Source organism: Festucalex cinctus, chromosome 17 (assembly GCF_051991245.1).
Source record: "Festucalex cinctus isolate MCC-2025b chromosome 17, RoL_Fcin_1.0, whole genome shotgun sequence".
In the NCBI taxonomy this organism is placed as follows: domain Eukaryota; kingdom Metazoa; phylum Chordata; class Actinopteri; order Syngnathiformes; family Syngnathidae; genus Festucalex; species Festucalex cinctus.
Genome location: NC_135427.1, coordinates 5,070,369 through 5,087,431, shown reverse-complemented (window position 1 = coordinate 5,087,431; position 17,063 = coordinate 5,070,369). Strand labels below are relative to the sequence as shown.

Genomic DNA, 17,063 nt, shown 5'->3' with positions numbered 1-17,063 from the left:
AATTGTTTACTCATGAAGTGCTAGTCTTTGGACTTATTTTTAGTTTTTTGCTACCAATATCTGATTCTCAAAATTGCCCTGTGATTGGCTGCAGAGCAGTCCAAGTGAACGTGGCAGGCAAAAATAAAATGAAATCAAATTAAAATATACAGACCAGTGACTCCAGTCTAGTAATAATAAACTAATTGCCTCCATCTGATTGATACGATGATGTAAGCCCGTATTGTAGCATCCGAAGTTTCGTGGGCAAAACTGGCATATGCAAATCTTTTTCGAGGCCTGTGAGTCAATTCTGCCTAGCAACAAGTGATTGGGCAAACATGACATAACCTGTAATGTTTGGGTCTTGTCTCGTGTCTGGGGGTCACGCCAGGGTTAAGTGTGAGTAGAGTTCATGCCCGTGCGCCAGAGTTCGCGACCCGTTACGTGTCTGTTTTGGGTATTGATGTAACAGCATCCAGTTTCAACTAGTTTTAGGCTATGTGATGTCTGGACCTTTTGGATCTTTTATGCTCTATGATGTTTTGTTGATGTCAGGAATTACGGAGTCAACAGCCAATCAGAGAATCCCATTTCAGTACTAGTATTTTGCCGGATTATTACTCAACTGTTCCTGTGTACAGCTCTCTTAGTTTCTGCCTCTCAATGTGAATAAATAGACTTATTTGTGTCTGCGTATGGGATCCTACCTTTCAGTGCACAACAATCCTGCTACGTAAACTCCCTCTTGCCGTTGCGCTTTTGTGCTTGGCGGAGGTATTAATGCGCAGGTGTGACACTTCTCTTTTTAAGAGCGTAGCCGGCCTGTCCTTGAGTAAGTTGTTTGCGAGCGTGTGTCAGACTGGTCCTGCCAGGTTTCCCCTCCCCCCTCCAGGTACACTGTATCTAATCAACCCAAACTCGCCGGTGCCGGCTCGGTGGAAACATTATCTTCGACTTTGAGTTTGTTCAGTTTCTAACTTGGTTGGCCTGAAGGTTTTGCGCTGTTTATTTAGTCACCGCCGCCTTGATAAATTCAGAGCTGAATACACTTCAGTAATGAGGCAAAGCAAACATGGGCCTCTACGCTTTAAAAAAAAAAAAAAAAAAAAAAAAATCCCAAAGCAATACATTTGATCCAAATGAGCAAAACAAAAAAATTCGTCCATGTCACAGCTCAGCTCCAAGGACAGAAGTTGGCATTAAACAGCCTTGCTGCTGGAAAGCTACCACCGGGGGGGTCTTGCGCAAGCGACTGTGTAATCACGGCGCGGCGGCGGGCGATCGTGTCATACCCGCGACTGCGAAATAGCGAGCGCGCCGTGATGTCACGAGCAGCAGGTGCCTCGAATCCATTACGGTGCCGCAGAGCGAAAGAGACGCCCCCTGACTCATCACGAAAGAGCAAGCAGGCGGGGAGATGAATTAGGGGGGGGGGGGCAAGAACTGGACCGCGTGTCACTTTTTCCATCAGGCCAAGGCCGCAGGTTTTGAAAGGAAAACAAGCGTGTGGATGTCACGTCGGTCCACGGTGACAGAAAACGGAGGCGGCCTTTGGCTGAAGGCAGGCAGGTTGATAGGAAAGCGGCATTTGATGGTAGAAAAATAAGCACCAACTTGTTATTACGAACATCTTTTTTTTCTAGCTCAGGGGTCAGCAACCTTTCTTGTCAAAAGAGCCGTTTTAGGACAAATAAATTACACACACAAAAAAAAAAAGTACTTCATGTTAGTCTTTGGTGTGATTTTGAGTTGATTTATTTTCATATCAACCGGAATAATGACGTTTGAAAGTATGTCACACAGAAGTGACGTCATCTAGCAACAGCCAATAGAAAACCACCTTCAGATGACGTGACTCCCATGGTGTTTTTTTTTTTAAATATTGCGCCACAAGTAATACACATTTAACAAAAAAACCCAACTAATATTACTGAAACTAACAAACTAAGCATTTAACTCATTTGCTCCCAATAACGTGTAAATACGTTTTTGTAATGTTCTAAGTGCCCCAAAGACGTATTTATACGTTTTTTTTTTAATGCTAGGCTTTGATGCAGCCTCTCAACTGCAAAGAACGGTTGCAGAAATGGTAGTTATTACACAAACGGCCAGCAGGTGGCAGCAGAGCAAAGGAGACCAATTCTGAATAATCAATTCTGAATAGATTTGTGAAAACTGATGAAACTTAGCTCTCTTCTAATGCTAATTGCTGCAAAACGGAAACAGATAGAAACATACTTTTTTTTTTCCTGATGAAAGAAGAGACTTTAATATCTTTCTTTTGGTAGGTTCCATGCTTTTATAGCAATTGAACACAATATTCTGTGGGCCTTGCAAAATCAGTCAAAATCCAGTAAAACAGCCGGGAGCGAACGGGATTGCGAAATGTGAAAATGGCGGCGAGTGAATGAGTTAAAGAACTAAAACTAACAGAACCACCCTGAAAACTAAAAAAAAAACTAACTACGGGTAAAATGAAAAATTCCAAAACTATAATAACCCTACTGCCATATTACAAATAAAATTGGTTTATATACTGTAGCATTTTACTAAATATGCAAAAGCACAAATAAATTATTTGCACAATTTTTAGGACTAAATACAATTTCTCTTCACAACATTATGTGGCCCTTGGGTCCTTCTGATTTTCTGGATGTGTGGCCCTCAAATAAAAAAAGTTTGGACACCCCTGTACTCGAAGAACGTGTAATTGTACATCCACTACTGTAGGTGGCAGTGGCGCTCTCATTGTCAGAGTGCAGAAGGAGCGTTGGCTCGTCTGCATAGGTGCTTGAAAAACATTTTTTATCGACTAATAATACTATTTAATAGTTTTTGGCAGAGAGTTGGGGGTGCAAAACATTTTTTGTCTCCCTCGGGGTGGCGTAACAAAAAATAATAACTCATTTATGTTGTCAACTCTCTCAAAAGATTGTCTACATGTTTGTTTACGTTAATCTACTTTAACTTGAATCTGTCTGTGTCTGTGAAGCAGTTTGTTAAAAAGTACTATACAAATAAAAGCGTGTTTACTTTGTAAAGGACAGACGCGCGCGCCTCCTGCGTAACAACAGGATGCTCGAATACTGATTTGTCAGCTTTTTGCCCATTAGATGATACACAAACACGTACATTATTGGCTCACAAGTCGTTCCTGAATAAATATCAGGGCCCCATCTATCCACGGAAACAAATGCGCAATCGGAAACTTTCCCCGCGCTCACAGGTAACCAGGCAACCGCTGGACGAGTGACTCAGGAAAGGCAAGATGGGGGAGCTGACTCAGAGCGGCTGTGACGTAAAGGACGCGCGCGCATGCGCAGCGTGACGTGCACAGCCAGTTTCAGATGACTTCACGAACACCAATCTGTGCAGTTATCAACCTTCAAAACACATTTCATGTCCTCGTGGAAGAAAAAAAAAAAATGTGTTCCGCCCGTCTTGTTAGTTCATTTAAAGCTTTGAACTCTGAAGAAAAATAAAAGGAAAATATAATAAAAGGAAAAGTAGGATTGCAGTGGAGGCAATCAGTGTGAGGCGTAGTACGGCTTTAAATCCAGCAGATGGCATCAGTGCACCTGTTTACGGTATATTCTTGCTGTCCAACGGTCACGATCGAGCACTTATAAACTGATTAGTAACAATTTAAGTGATTGATTAATTATTTCACCGTACGTAACTAACTTAATTTCTGTTTTTAAGAACGTGAGGGAAGCCAAGCTGGGAGGGAGGCAGCGTAGACTTAAAGGGAAGGTTGTGTAATGCCTTGTAATACCCAGTAGATGGCACTATTGCTTTCCTTTTAAGTATTGCCGCTCTTAAAAAACAAAACAAAAAAAACAAACAAACTAAACACATACAAAACACACATTAAAGTCCCTAAAAAGTAAAAATAAATGTTTTTTTAGACACTATAAGAATTTTTTAAAAGTTAAAGATAAATTAGGCATCAAAATTGTCAAAAAAAATACCAAAAATTCCATTCTCTCAGCTCTCCATTTTAGCCACGCCCCCAAAATAATATATATTACTTGTCATTCTAATCCAATTTACATGTATACGGTTTAATTAAAATAAAATAAAAAAAAACAAGAAAATGAAAAAAGAAAAACCAAGAAGAAAAGTGGGATCATTTTAGCCACTTACCACCAGATGGCACCCATTGCTCATATTTTCCCTTTGATGTTGAACTTTGCAATCTGGCTTTCTGTTTTCTGACCAGAGGCCACAACTCCTTGAAATCATCCCTTCCCCATCCAATTATTAATTCTTCAACTCCTGTTCAGTTCTCCACTGCTTTGAATTGCCAACTAATCCCGAGCAGCCCAAACGCAAATGAATGTACTGAGGGGAGTTAACAAAATTTTAACTCGTTGCTTGGTGGAGCCAATTGCTCTTTTTAAAGCATAAATTGCAGCCTTGGAGGAATGAAACGACCAAAAAAAAAAAAAAAAAAAGTGCAGGAAGGCTCACAACACAATTCTGATAGTCACGATTCTTTGTCAAGGTAGTTCATGAGATCGTTATCTCTCGATTAGAACAGTTTATGTGCATTCGGACTACTGCTTTTAACCGATTTATACTTGTGAGAAGCTTTCATGAAAGCCTTGGTCCTTTTGGGGGTCCCACAAGGCTCAATTCTTGATCCCTTGTTGTTTTGAATCGGTGTCGGTTGACTGTAGAATGACTCTCCCGACGGCACTTTTCAAATTTTGAATGGCAACAAAGTGCTTAATGTAGATTTTGAGCATGGTCGCTCACAACTGAACCACCAAATTAGTGTAAATCAAGTTTCTTCCAACTGAGTTAGGCCGTTTTTATCATCTCGGGACCTTGAAACGGTAATCCCAACTCAGCTGTTAACCGCTGCCCATAAACGAGAAGACATGGGTCGAGTTCTGGCTGCCCTTCGCCGACTTCCCGTCCATTTTCAAATCCTTTTCTTCGTTTTGAAATGTTGACATGGCCTGGCAAAGGGCGACGTCACACGCTCCGCTCCATCCGGTGGTCCCCAGTCAACAGAGCAAACGCTTTTAGGCGTCCCGGAGGCCCGCCGCGAGCTCGGCGGCCATCGCGCCTTCTCGGCTGCCGCTTTTGAATTTTCGCCGTGCATCAGACAGACTCTCATAATCATCGTTTTTGGAACACAATCAAAGCCAAATTTGTCTTCCTTGCCGTTCCACCGAGCATTTGATGTTGTCGTTTCTTCCCGTTTTGTCTGTTCTTGTGTTGTTTATTTTCCACAAATGAATAACTTAGAATTGAAAATGTAAAAGAAAAGCAACAGTAAAAGTAGGATCAATTTAGGCACTAAGGCGAGAGGGCCTAATTGTTTCTTTTTCCAGTATGATTGGCCCATTTTGCGGTTATGATGTAGCTCCTATAAAATAATAATCATTATCTGCCTAGCAACTAAGTGGGTAGCTTAAACTAACAGTGTTTAGCTGGCAAAGCGTCTGTGGTTAAAAATTGAAGGGAAAAAAAAAAGTTGTATGATCAGTGTAAGCATTCAGGGCATGAGCACATTCAGGAGATGGTATTAATATGGTATTAATTGTTCCTTCTTTACAATGTTGCCGATGTCCATTGAAGAACAGCTGGACAATAAAAATGGCCAATCTTTACTTTTAAATTTTTTTTTTTTACATTTATACAGTATATGTGCATACATACAGCATTAACTCAGAAAATCTGAAATTACATACTTTTTTTTTCATATCGTAACCCTCTTAAAATAATTGCCTAAGTTGTTGTTGTTGTTGTTATTATTATTTTTATTTTATTTTATTTTATTTTTTATTTTTATTTATTTATTTATTTTTTTACAAAAAGTATTTTTTTTGCCGAAATCTCCTCATGGTGTAAATGGATAATTTTTTTGTTTAATAAAAAAAAAAAAAAGACAAAAGGCGTCTGTCGCTGTATAGAAAAAGTATGTGAAACTTTTAGATTGACTCGGATTTCTGCAAAAATGATACATTTAAATATTCAATTATATACACAATTTTTAATAATTAAATAATTTTAATCAGAAATAAATAAATATTAATTATTAATATTATTATGATTAATATTAATTTTATATATATATATAATCGAGCGTGATCATCAGTTGAGTCACTAATTCTCCTTTTACTGGCACAACAACGGACGAACTCCGTTTTCTTGACCTTATACCACACAAACAATGACATGTTTCCACTAACCTCGCAGTGCAGGCAGGAAAAAAAGCATGTGAACTTTTTGGATGTAATAACCGCTTGAGCCAACTTTGACAGCAATAACCTCAACAAAATGCCTGTTCCTGTTACCGATCAGACCTGCACAACGCTTAAAAGAGCAATTTTGTTTCAGTTCAGCAAATGTTCTTGAGATGTCTGACGCGAATCGTTCTCTTGGGATCGAACAGATTCTCACTTAGGTTGAGGTCAGGACTCTTGCTGGGACACTGCAGGAACTGTCTTTTTTTTTTTTTTTTTTATGTTGGTGGTTCACATCAGGCAACGCTTGTAAATGTTTTATTGGAAACCTCCGATCAGACTGTCTTTGTGTGTTATTATTTAGATGACAGTCACATTTTAAAAACAATGTGCAGAAATCTGGGTAACTTAAAGTTTACATACTTTTTTTTTTTTTTTTTTTTTTTTTTTTTTTTGTGGAGGTAATTTTGTAGCACTGCATTGGTCACTCAAATTCACACAAACACGCACCTGGTGACACTTTGACTGACCCCCACTGTAAACTTGTGAGAAATGTGCCTATGCATGACTTTAATGACTTTTTAAGATTAGCTGGCCGTCTTTTAGCTAGTGGCTAAAACCCTCAACAGGGATGGATGCCATTTGGGAAGGCGGAGGGAGTTTGTTTTTTTCCGCTCGGAGCGTTTGTGAAGTTGCTGATGATAGTGCTGACATCGACTCCTCCTCCGCCACCCCTTGAAATGAATTAATCAGAACACAAATGCGAGTCGAAAACGTGTTCTACGGCACCACAGAAAACCGCAATATTGTTCATTGAACGCCTCTCAATCACTCCGACGAGCGTTCGGCGCGCTTGAATCGCCTGAACTCGAATGCTCTATTTTGGCTGGCATGTGCGTATTTATAGCTAAAAAGGGCCTGTCACCTGACCACGCCGCTCGGCTTTCATCAGCAGAAGCGACTTTTTTTTTTTTTTTTTTTATTTTTTTTTTTTTTTTTTTTTTTTATAAAACCTTCAAAAACGTGACAGGCGCGACGAACGTAAAAACGTGTGAAGAAGATAATTGTTGTTTTTTCCCACCGCATCGTCGCTATTGTGATTGATTGTTGTTTTTACCTGCAATTGTGATGGATTTTTTTTTTTTTTTAATGCTTTTTTGCCTTTCATCCCCAAACTGAGACATTTGCGTATTAGAAAAACACGTCCCCGTCTGTCGTATAAAGCAATTCTTATTGGATTCAAGCAAAGGACTTCATATTGTCTTTTAACTCATTCACTGCCTTTGACAAGTATACTTGTCAATTGTATTTTTTAGAGCGGTGCTAAATGGGGGCGAATCTGAGCATGCTCCACTGTAAATATCAAACTTGGAAACAACTTTACTGATGCCCAACCACCGGTAGATGACATCATTGCCCCATTTTATAGGAAATAAACACAGTTTCAGAGTCCATGGGAGAAATGGCTGTATTTTGGCAAACCTACATTTTTCTGCTGTCAATTATAAAAGAACGGGACGGGACAAAAAGTAGGGAGTCTATTCTGTTATTTGGTAGATTCGGTTTATATATAATTATTGAATGTAATATCACGTGAGTATTGGAAATGTAAACATTTTCTATAATGACTGGCAGTGAATGAGTTAAATGCTTCAAAGCAATGGACATGCATTAATTATGAAATCAGAATAATATTTAACTATCTGTGCTTAAAAGTATACTTCTTTGAAAATATGAATACCATTCAAACCGAATGAAATTGTCTAAAATGAACCGAATCGTTGCTTTTTTTTTTTCTAGTCACGTCCCTTGTTGCTGGCAACCTAAGCCTATTGGTGAATGGAAATTTAAAAAATAAATAAATAAATATATGTACACTGTATTAATTTTACAGTTGAATGTCTAATCTGTATTAAATATAAAAACATGTGAGAAGACATATCAGAAAGCTTTTAAGTGAGTACATTTTATTTACATAGCTAAAATACAAGCGAATTGCTCCTTGTTGCTAGGCAGAGTTTATGGAGCTCAATGATTGCCCCAGGGTTTATTTATATGCCATAGAGCGTACATATTTTAAAATGTAAGGACAGTAGGAGTGTGACGATATATCAGTAATGCAATAAATCGTAATACTTTGTCTCCCGATAGATTATCAATATGTCGCAAGATTTGTAGTTCATATGCAAGCCACTATAACTGCTCCATTGTTCATGACTTATTGAGCAATAATTATTTTGCGGGCCACTAGGGGGAGCGCCTCAGAGTGGCGGGGAAATGGACGCAAATCTTCAGGCGAAGAAGACGTATGAGCTAGTTTTTTTATTTTATTTATTATTATTATTATTATTATTATTATTATGTTAATTTTATGTATATTTTTATATATATTGTATTTTTTGTGTATTTATCATATTTATTTATATTATTTAATTATATTATGAATTATTTTTTTATTTTTTTAAATTTGTATTATTATTATTATTATTTATTGATATTTATTTTTGTTTATTATGATTATTTTATGATTGGTTTTATCGTAGATTTTTGTGGATTTATTACCTGAGCAACATATTGATAATCGCGGTATCGTCATTTTGTGAGATGATCGTTATCATGAGCCTTGTATCGCATATCGTATCGTAGTATATCTTATTTATTTTATTTTTAATTTTAAATCAAGATGAATTACTCGGCTCAATTTGGTTTTCTGGGCAGAATATGTAGAAAAATGGAGAAGAATACGAATTTCAAGTCACAATTTGAACAATAAAATTGCTCTTTTTTTTTTTTTTTTTTCCGGTTAGTCGGCTTTATTTGTTGTAATTTTGTTTTCATATTGTCTCCATTTGTTTGCATTATTCAGACTTACTTGATGCCATACTTGTTAGAAATTTTTAGTAAGTATAACGAGCACTTAAAAAAAAAAAAAAAAGACTGCAAATAGCGTTTGGCAAGTTAACAACTCTGATTGAAATTGATGACCTGTCATTCATGTTAATTATTTATTGCTTGTGCTTGTTAAAATGGATGGAAAAAAATAATTGCTTGTTAAATCACAGTTGAAATATCGAGTGTGGGGGTGGGGGGGGGCCAAACGTTTATGTGCAATAACATTAATATAATAAATGTCCCTCACTGTTTTTTTTTTTGTGTTTTTGTTTTCTCCCCATCAGGAGAACAGATTGACTTGATGGAAACGCAACAGCGATCAGCAATGGCCGCCCGGAGGGACTCGGGTGGGAGTTCTAGCGTCGCAGTGGGCGCATTCCTTATTCACGACATTCGTTTCCGACCTGTTGATGGCGCGGGAAGCGACGCTGATTGAGCGGGAAAAAAACGAACAAAAAAAACAACACGGGACAGGCCGACATGTTGAGAAAAGGTGAACAACGGCGAGGAAATGCGGAGCGGAGCGAGTGGCGGCGGAGGGGGGAGGAAGAGGAGGAGGAGGAGGAGGAGCGAGCGAGCGGGCGGGCTAAATCCTCACACTATTATTATCCCGACTCACATGCAGCCCCCTCCTGTGACGGAGCGCACGTAGACGAGATGAAAAGGTGAAGCGGGCGGGATTACGGCGCCGCCAAACTCGCCGCGACCCTCCCAAAACCCCCCCCCCAAAAAATCAACAGGATGAGGACCTGCTAGTGCCGCCGCCACACTTTTCACTCCCACATCTGGACCAGCTCTCATCTTCTTCTCATCCCGTTTTCAGGGCGCTCCGCGGAGTTACAAGATGGCAAACTTTTTTTTTTTTTTTTTTTTTTCCCGTGACTCAAACCCCACGGAGATGATTCCGAGTGGAAAAAGGGGGACGGCAAGCTAGGAGAACCGAGATGGACGGACAGCAAGGAAGTTGTTGAACCTGGAGTCTTCCACTTGACGTCCTTCGTCCTGCGATTTCCTGCTGTTGTTGTGCCTTTTCCTCAAGGACACTGAAGTTCAAACGGGCATCGCAAGCGCCAAACTCGGGATCCGTTTCGGGAATGGAGCGTCTGGAGTTGGTGCTGGATGGCGGCGAGAAGCCCAGGTCAGTGTGCACCGTAACCAGTTTTCACTACCCTTTATTGCAACAAAAAAAACTGACTTCTACTTGAAGATCTGCATGTCATCCATACAGTAGAACGTATCTGTTGTCCCACTCAGCCCACATTTTTTTTCCCATTATGGGCCACTCGCTCAATACACGTAAATAGAATTATCACATTGCGCTACACATGCGCTCGCGTCCATCACGGCCAGATGGTGATGAACTCTTTCACCTCATCCTTGAAAACGTTCCATCTCATCAGATTTCGTCATCTTTCATTGTAATTTCATTGCAGCCCATTGAAGAGATACAATGCTGCCATCTGGTGGCCATTGTTATCGAGTGTTTTTGATTCCACAACCCATTGACCAGGCAGAGCTGCACTTAGATGTTGCACTGCCCATTGATGAAAAAAAACAAAAAAAAAACGTAGTTGACGTCATTTAACGTTTATGGCGGCATACATTGTGATTTTATTAATCGTGATTAAACGTTTTTGGCAGTTAAAGAGTTAAAAAAAAAAAAGATCATATGCTAAAAATAGATGAATGCAATCTAAGAGGAGCAATTGTATCTGAATCATTTATGACAGTAGGGGGCGTCTATGAGTCACTTCGGTGCTGAATGTTCATATTCAAGCTAATTTTGTATATGTATATATTAGGGATGGGCGAGTACCGATACCAGCTATCGGTATCGGGCCGATACCAGCCTTTTTTTCAAGTACTCGAGTACTCGTGACGCAGACGAGTACAAGCGAGCGATGGCAGAGTTGGGAAGACGTTTTAAGTGAGTCCTCCTTGCCTGTAAGTGGCGCTAGCTTGCAGCAGTTTTTCACCAAAACTTCACCGGTTTGGAAATACTTCAAAATTGTGAATCTTAAACTTAAAAAGAGCATTTTTGTGTTTTATTTTTTTAGCATGAGTTTTTGAGATTTTTTTTTTTTTTGTGGTTCTACTCTTCACATACTTGCCTACCAAATTTCACACATTACATTATTAAAATTGCTGGGTCAAGAATAAACCATTTGTATTTAAAAATATAATAATAATAATAATAATAATAATAATAATAATAATAATAATAATGATAAATATAATCTAATAATATAATAATAATAAATATAATAAAGATAATAAAATAAATTAAAAAAAAATGGACCAATTGCTATTTGGGATCAATTTGACCCATTTTTTTATTTGTATATATATTTTTTTTATGGGTACAAAACAACCCCAATATTTTGGGTCAAAGTAGTGGTCGTCCATTTTTTATTTATTTATTTATTTTTTTTGACAAGAACTATTTTTTTTTGACGCAACAATTTTAAAGATGCAACTTAAACTTGCTTCCGCGGTTGAATTTTCCCAAAATGAATATTTGCCCTAAAATTAAAATGCAAATCATTTATTTATTTATTTAATAATAATAATAATAATAATAATCCATCCATCCATCCATTTTCTTGACCGCTTATTCCTCACAAGGGTCGCGGGGGCTGCTGGCGCCTATCTCAGCTGGCTCTGGGCAGTAGGCGGGGGACACCCTGGACTGGTTGCTAATAATAATAATAATAAATTCAATTTGTATGTATTTATTTATTTATTTATTTGTTCATTTATTTAACTCATGAATTAGTATGAAACAGGTCTGGAAAAAAAGATAAATTTTCTGACTTTTTTTTTATTTTTTATTTTTTTTTAACATTTTACCTCATTGTACTTCGCATGCTTGAAAAAGAATCAAATTCAGACTCATCAGCAGCAAGAATAAATAAATAAATAACCCCCCCGAAGATTTACGCGTCTCTTACTATGACAGCAGCACTCTTACTGTCAATTTTCTTTTGAGTGTCAGGAAGCCAATTGTCCCCTCGAAATCACTCATCTTGCGCATCCGCCAACGATTTCCTGTTTTCCGTCACGAGCGGAACCCCTTCACGGCCACGCAGAGCGCGGCGAGGCGAGGCGGGGCGAGGCGAGGGCGAGGCGAGGGCGGGGCGAGGGCGAGGCGAGGGCGAGGCGAGGCGAGGGCGAGGCGAGGCGAGGGCGAGGCGAGGGCGGGGCGAGGCGAGGCGAGGGCGGGGCGAGGCGAGGGCGGGGCGGGGCGAGGGCGAGGCGAGGGCGAGGGCGAGGCGAGGGCGGGGCGAGGGCGGGGCGAGGCGAGGGCGAGGCGAGGCGAGGGCGGGGCGAGGCGAGGGCGAGGCGAGGCGAGGGCGGGGCGAGGCGAGGGCGGGGCGAGGCGAGGGCGGGGCGGGGCGAGGGCGAGGCGAGGGCGAGGGCGAGGCGAGGGCGGGGCGAGGGCGGGGTATATCGCAGCTGGGCGCTTAAATGCTAATTGTGATGAATGCGCGTGGCAGAGCAGACGTGGTGTATCTGTAATAGCGCTGAGGGGGTTAGGCGGCACGCTCGCATATTCAAATTTTGAGACAATTTGCACGCAGATGTTAGCGGTGATTGCTAACGAGTTTATGTCTTTTGGGTCGTGATCAATATTGTCATACAGCAATTTGTTTGTTTGTTGTATTAACTCATTGTAGTAACTTAGTGTAAAGTCCTGCAGGGAACTTTCAACGTTTTTTTTTTATGCTTGAGTCATTATACTAATAATATCTGCATATTCTAATCACAAATGTTTTACTGGAGTTCAGAAAGATCGAGTACACAACCGTGGAGCCTTTTCTGCTGGATGCGGAAGAAGGTCTAATCTGTCCAAAATGGTTTCTACTCTTATACTGTCTTGCCGGTTGAGGGGGGGGGGGGGGCCGGCCTAGCCCATCTGACAATGTGTGACCTGAGGGTCTTAAACCAGTTTTAGGGGTGCACCGACCAGCCGATTTATCGGCCCTGATTTCCTTAATTTGGCCGATCCCTGAAAAATAAACCGATCTTTTCCACCAATCTCATCTCCCTCCTCAGAGGTCTGAAAAAGCTTGTATTTTTATTTGAGAGAACTACAACATGTGCAGTTATAAAAATGCATTTGTATTATTTTGCCAATATTGTTCATTGTTTTCCAATAAAACAAGACTGGAACACTGAAAATATAACATGCTTGTCATGAAAAAAAAAAAAATCGGTATCGGCAAAAATCGGGATCGGCAGGTCAGACTTTTTAAAAGATCGGCGATCGGCTGGAAAATTGTGATCGGTGCACCCCTGGTTTCAACTAGACTTAGAGATAGGAAGATGCTGAACCAGGACAGGTCACAGTGACACAACGGGCTAGCTCAAGTCACCTATCTACTCGTTAATCCATTCACTGCCATTGACGGAAAAAGACGTCAAATGATGCATTTTTGCTGGGCTGGCAGTAAATATGTTAATAGAAGCACAAAATCCTCAAAAAATAAAATTTAGCCTGTGTTGAGCCTTCCAATTGGGGCTCAGTTGGACGAATTTACTCATAGAAGTTCATCTGTTATGATCTGATATTTTATTTGAACAGAAAAATGCCCGGGGGCCGTAGTTTGGACACCGCGTGTCGTAAAGACTATCACAGCGCCAGACAGTAAGTTCCTCCGTTTTTGTCGCCCCTTCCCTTGAACGGCAAAGGTACGGTTCACACGCCTCACGTTGATAAATGTCGGGCGACGACGGCGACGGTGGCGCTCATCCCGTCAAGTAGATCCTCTCCGCTCATTTCCTCCGGGGACTCAGCATGAGGACTCCATCACGTCGCAGCTTAGCGCGTAAACGACTCGACTGCTGTGTAGTGCGTGCGCGTGCGTGCGCGCGTGTGTCGCCCGCCGCGAGGCGCTTACCGAACACGTCTGCTGGCATTTCCCTCCAACAGGTTGTCACGACGTAAGAACGGGGGTGGGGGGGGGGTGGGGTGGGGGGGGGTCTCGAAAGGCCACCGGAGCCGAATGACAGAATTCAATGTTTTACGGCGAGTTCTCAAAAGTTTGCCGACATGTTCTGTCCAGACGCGAGGGCGACAACTTAAATGCCTCGCGATTTTGTGTCGCCCGTCTTGTACATTGGAGCTGAAATGTAGTTGGAATCGGAGAAAAATGTCTTGGAAAAAAAAAAAAAAAAAAAAAAAAAAAAAAAAAAAAAAAAAAAAAAAAAAGAGGCCATTTTAACTCATTTGCTCCCAATAACGTGTAAATACGTTTTTTTATGTTTTACGTGTCCCAAAGACGTATTTATACGTTTTTTTTTAAATGCTAGAGCTAGGCTTTGTTGCAGCCTCTCAACTGGAAAGAACTGTTGCAGAAATGGTAGTTATTACACAAACGGCCAGCAGGTGGCAGCAGAACAAAGGAGATCAACCAGGGCCATGTAAAAAAAAAAAAAGCAAAATTACTTCCAATTTTAAATAGATTTGTGAAAACTGATGAAACTTGGCTATATTCTCATGCTAATTGCTGCAAAATGGAAACAGATAGAAACATACTTTTTTTTTTTCCCGATGAAAGAAGAGACTTTAATCTTTCTTTTTGTAGGTTCCATGCTTTTTATAGCAATAGAACACAATATTCTGTGGGCCTTGCAAAATCAGTCAAAATCCAGTAAAACAGCCGGGAGCGAACGGGATTGCGAAATGTGAAAATGGCGGCGAGTGAATGAGTTAACATTGTGCCATCTTCGCATTTGATTAACGATTTGATTAACTCATTGACTCCCAGCCATTTTGCATTGAAGAAACTCCCTTTTGACAGATTTTGCAAGTCCCACAGAATATTGTGTTCTATTGCTATAAAAACATGGAACCTACAAAAAGAAAGATTCGAGTCGCTTCTTTCATCAGGAAAAAAAAAAAGTATATTTGTATCTGTTTCCATTTTGCAGCCATTAGCATTAGAATATAGCTAAGTTTCATAAATATTCACATTCCTGGTGAAAACACTGAGCTGGTTGCAACATGGCCCTGGCTGATCTCTTATACTCTGCTGCCACCTGATGGCTGTTTTTACTATAATTGCTTTAAGCCACCTCTACATGTCAGATGCTGACATGAACCTCTTGCATAGAAAAGAAAAAACAACAACGTGTAAACACGTTTTTGGGCATGAATGACAAAGTATTAAAAACGTTTTTACACGTTCTTGGGAGTGAACGAGTTAATCGCAAATCCGTGTCAGCAAAAAGCCACCCGATGTGCTTTGTTTGCATCGGATTAAGCGCGCACAATGGCATCCTTTCTATGTCGCAATCTCTCTGTTACAATACCGCTTATCCATAGAGGGCCCTTGACAAGCACACACACGCGGGCACGCTCGCACACGCGCGCACACACAGCCGTAATCTGCATCATCTAGCAGAGATTAAACTGTTAAAGGAACACTCGATCTGCGCTCGCCTCCCCCGGTCAGCATTTATTTGCGTCTTCTTATTACACTGGCAAATACCAATTCTTATCTTTGAATTCATCCCTCACGGTGGTGCCTTGAATTATGAGTTTAATTTGCTCCATGACCACGCTTGTATGTCAAATAAAAGAAAAATGGCACTGTATTAGTGTGCACTTTTTTACTTCAATTCAATACACTGTGCTGCTCCTTCTCTACAACTGCTGTAGTAACTAATATTAAACATTCTTTACAGAGGATAAAGAATATATGCCCGTGAGTACCGATTTATATACATGTTTTGATACTGCAATAGACGAATACACGGGTTGGTTATACTTTCTGTCATCTAGCAGAAGAAAATGTAATTGTTCCACCCTTTTTGTTTTGTTTTTCTGTAAAGAAAGTGAATGCGCCGAGGAAACTAGTGCATTTTCACTGAAGAACTCCCTTCACTCCCGGCTATTGTACTGGATTTTGGCTGATTTTGCAAAGACCACAGAATATTGTGTTCTATTGCTATTAAAAAAAAAAAAAAATGAACCTACCAAAAGAAAGATTAGGTTCTTTTTTCATCAGGAAAAAAAAAAGCATATTTCTGTTTCCATTTTGCATCAATTAGCATTAGAATATACCTATGTTTAATTATTATTCACAAATCTGTTTAAAACAGTGGAGAAAACAACCCTTTAAAACACGGCCCTGGTTGATCTCTTATACTCTGCTGCCACCTGCTGGCCGTTTTTGTAATAACTACCATTGCTTCAAGCATTCTCTTCAGTTGAGAGGCTGCATCAAAGCCTTCTGTATGCTCTAGCATTTAAAAAATAAATTAAAAAAACAACGTATAAATACGTCTTTGGGACACGTAAAACATAAAAAAAACGTATTTACACGTTATTGGGAGCAAATTAGTTAAAATGGCCTCTTTTTTTTTTTTTTTTTTTTTTTGAAAATTCAGCCCGCGAAGTCAGTTTCGTTTAGCAGCACGAGATTTGGTAGGCAGGTCCGTTTTGGGGAGACCCGCAAAAAAAAAAAAAGCCTCAAGAAGCCCGTCTTTGGGAGCATGCTAGTATTTAAAATAGAACGTATTTATACGTTTTTGGCAGCAAATGAGTGAAGAACCACTCATTTAATCGCACGTACCAAAGAAGAAGTGGCAAAATTCTATATCGAGGGTAAAACCAAAACCAAAGGCTCCTTCTCCTTCCATTCTTCGCGAGCGCGACCCCTGAGAGCTGATCTCTCGCGGCTAATAACCGGCGCTTTGTTTTGCCGCCGTGCACCTCAAAGCCCGCGAGCATCAAAACCTTATTAAGATGAATGATTGATAGGCCGCCGACAGTCGCGAGGACGTGCGTGAACCCGCTCGGCTGTTGCTTCGAATCAAAGCGGTGTTGTTAATTATCTGAGAGGTCTCTGATGGCCGTGGACGTTGCCGACGATCAAAAGTAGTCGACGGCGACTCTTTATTGGTTGTGAGAAGGGCCCACCTGCACTATATTAAAAAAAAAAGTGGCGGCGTATCAAAGCTGTTGATTCGCAAAAGGAAAAA

At 40.3% G+C, this 17,063-nt stretch overlaps 1 protein-coding gene across 2 annotated transcripts in view; it reads left to right on the top strand.

Moving 5' to 3' along the window:
• Positions 1–9,714: 9,714 nt before the first annotated feature.
• The window catches only part of LOC144005375 (glutamate receptor ionotropic, NMDA 2C-like), a 45,730-nt gene continuing 38,381 nt past the window's right edge, over positions 9,715–17,063 (top strand). For both annotated transcript variants that reach the window (XM_077503501.1, XM_077503499.1), the window contains exon 1: positions 9,715–10,212. The gene's annotated coding sequence lies outside the window, so the exon portion shown is untranslated. The remainder of the gene's footprint in view (positions 10,213–17,063) is intronic.